Source organism: Macaca thibetana, chromosome 3, assembly GCF_024542745.1.
Source record: "Macaca thibetana thibetana isolate TM-01 chromosome 3, ASM2454274v1, whole genome shotgun sequence".
Classification (NCBI taxonomy): Eukaryota; Metazoa; Chordata; class Mammalia; order Primates; family Cercopithecidae; genus Macaca; species Macaca thibetana.
The window spans coordinates 74,754,289-74,757,132 of record NC_065580.1 but is presented as its reverse complement, the minus strand read 5'-3'; positions in this window follow the sequence as shown (position 1 = coordinate 74,757,132).

Below are 2,844 nucleotides of genomic sequence, written 5' to 3'. Positions count from 1 at the left end.
GAAATGATATAATCTGATTTAAATTTTTAAAGGATTACATGGGCCTTGGTAAGAAGAATGGATTTGCGGGGAGGGTGATTAGGGAGAGAACAATGGAGAATCTGTTCTAGCCTGGAGACGATAGCAGCCTGAACCAGAGTAATGGCAGTGGAAATGGGGAAAAGTGGGTTGATTCAAGATTATTTGAAAGTTGTGGTGGTTTCAAAGAGAGATCCATACATTATTTGATATGTGGGCTAGGCCATTTTTGCATTGCTATAAACACCTGAGGCTGGGTAATTTATTAAAAAAAAGTTTTAATTAGTTCACGGTTCTGTAGGTTGTACAGGAAGCTTGGTGTCAACATCTGCTCAGGTTCTGGTGAGGGCCTCAGGAAGCTTACAGTCATGGAGGAAGGTGATGGGCATCACCAGCATGTCACATGGCAAGAGAGGGAGTGGGGGTTGGGGGAGGTGCTACAGTCTTTTAAACAACCAGATCTCACGTGAACTCAGAGCAAGAGAACTTACTCATTACCATGAGGATGGCACCAAGACAATTCTGAGGCATCCACCCCCATGATCCAACACCTCCCACCAGGCCCCACCTCCACCATTGGGGATCACATTTCAGCATGAGATTTGAGGGGGACAAACATCCAAACCATATCAATATGCCTCAAGGCATATGGAAGGGAGCCTCAAGAGGTGAAGTTTAATTCTTCTCCCCTTGAATGTAAACTGGACTTAGTAGTTTGCATCTAACAAACAGAATATGACAGAAGTTAGGGGATGTCATTTCAAAAGTTTGGTTAATAAAAGATTGTGGCATCCATTTTGGAGGCATGCTGTCTCACTCTTTCAGATTGCTCATTCTAGTGAAAGTCAGCTACCTTGTTCTGTTGTAGTTCTGTAGAGAGGCCCATGTATCAAGGGACTGAAGTCTCCCAAGAGCTGTGTGAGTAATCTTGGAGGCTGATCTCACCTCTTCCACCCACTCCAGTTGAGCCTTCAGATAAGATGGCAATTCACACTGACAACTCAGCTTCTAACTCATGAGAGACTTGAGCCAGAGGTATCTCCCTGTGCCATGCCTGAATTCCTGACCCACAGAAATGGTGAGATAATAAATGTTTGTTGTTTTTAATGGTGAGGCTTTGGTATAATTTGCTATGCAGCATATGATAACTAATATAGAATAGAGGACTGTCTGATCTGTTTGGTGCAAGAAGGTGTGAGGAAAAGAGATGGATGAAAGAAGATATGTAGATTTTGGACTTGAGCAACTGGATGGTAGTGGTGCCATTTATTGAAGTGTGAGTTTGGGCAGGGGGGATTAAGAGTTTTCCCTTGGATGCATTTTGAAAAGACTATTAGACACCCCAGTGGGCATGTCAACCAGGTAGCCTGCTGGGCGCTGCCCAAATTCCTTATGCACTGTTTATGAACATAAGAAAATGATTGTTTGGTTTAGCAGCTAACCTTGGGAAATATCTCCAATCTTCCTTTCTTGCCTTAACCCATTCTAATATGGCTTGTGTTCTTTGGACTCATGTAGAATTTGTTCTTATTAAACCACCCATTGTATCCATGTTATCAAATTGAGTAGTTGCTTCTCTGCCATAAGCATACTCAACTCATAGCCACTTTGGACACAGATCATAACTCCCCCTCTTTTCGAATACTCTTCTCTTTTGGATTCATTGGTTCTACTCTCTTAGGTAGATTCTTCTGCTCTACCTGGTGTTAACCAGGGTGCCTTAGCCAATGGTATTCAGTTGGTGGCCAGGCTGTGGTGGCTGAGCTTTCATTCATTTCTGCTTCTTTGGTGCCAATGGTTAGAAGGTTGGTTTCAGCTGACCACTTTCCCTCTCCATATGTTCATGGCCTTTCATGTGGATGCTCTAGTGCAGTGGTCAGTTTTTTTACATAGAAGCTCAAGGCTTAAGAGCAAGTGTTCAGAGAGAGCAGAGAAAGAGGGCAGTAGTTACAATGTGAGGCTAAAGAAGCTTCCCCCCAGATAACTAAAGGCTATAAGTAAAGCATGTTGGTATTGGCTGGCAATATTCCAGAAAAGATGAAAGGACAGTTATTGCAGAAGAGAGAAGGTGTAACTGGGACCAAAAGCCTTGAGAAGGAAAGAGACATGTAGCAAATCATTCATAGTAAGGGCAGACAGCAGAGAAGAGAGACATGGTTGTACAGAGGCACCTCCTTTGGGTCTTTACTCAAGTGCCCCCTTATCAGTGAGGCCTTCCCTGACTGCCTGTTCTTAAGTGGAGGGTATTCTTATTCCCTTTCTTGCCTTATGTGTTTTCTCCATAACATATGTGCATATCCATAATACACACATGCTAGAGCATTATATATGCCCTAGTGACATGTTTTGCTGATTTCTCAATTGACTCCCCCCATTGGAATGAACGTAAGCTTGGGGAAGACTTTTTGTCCTGTTATGTAGCATCTAGAACAACACCTGGCACATAGCAGGTACTCAATAAATGTCAGCTGCGTGAGGAAATGAATGAGCTGTGTGGGGGATGTACTTGAGAGAACTATAAAGTCAGAGTGATGTTGAGAGAAAGATGCTTGAAATCCAGATGTTGGAAGGTGACACAGAGTAGTAGCCTGGTGAGAACAGTTAGATCTTAGGGGTTCCTACTACAGCCCTCCCTTCCGCACCTTTTTGGCTGTCACCATGATCAAGCGCCTGAATCCCTCTGAGCCGCAAGGACCTGGCTGGCACAAAGTGAGTGCTCACCAAAGCTTGACTGTCCTTTCCCACCTCTGTTTGCTTCAGCTTGTTTGATCTCCCCTCCCCGACCGGACTAGGCACCTATTCTCGGTCTTCTCTCTTTGCAGTGGC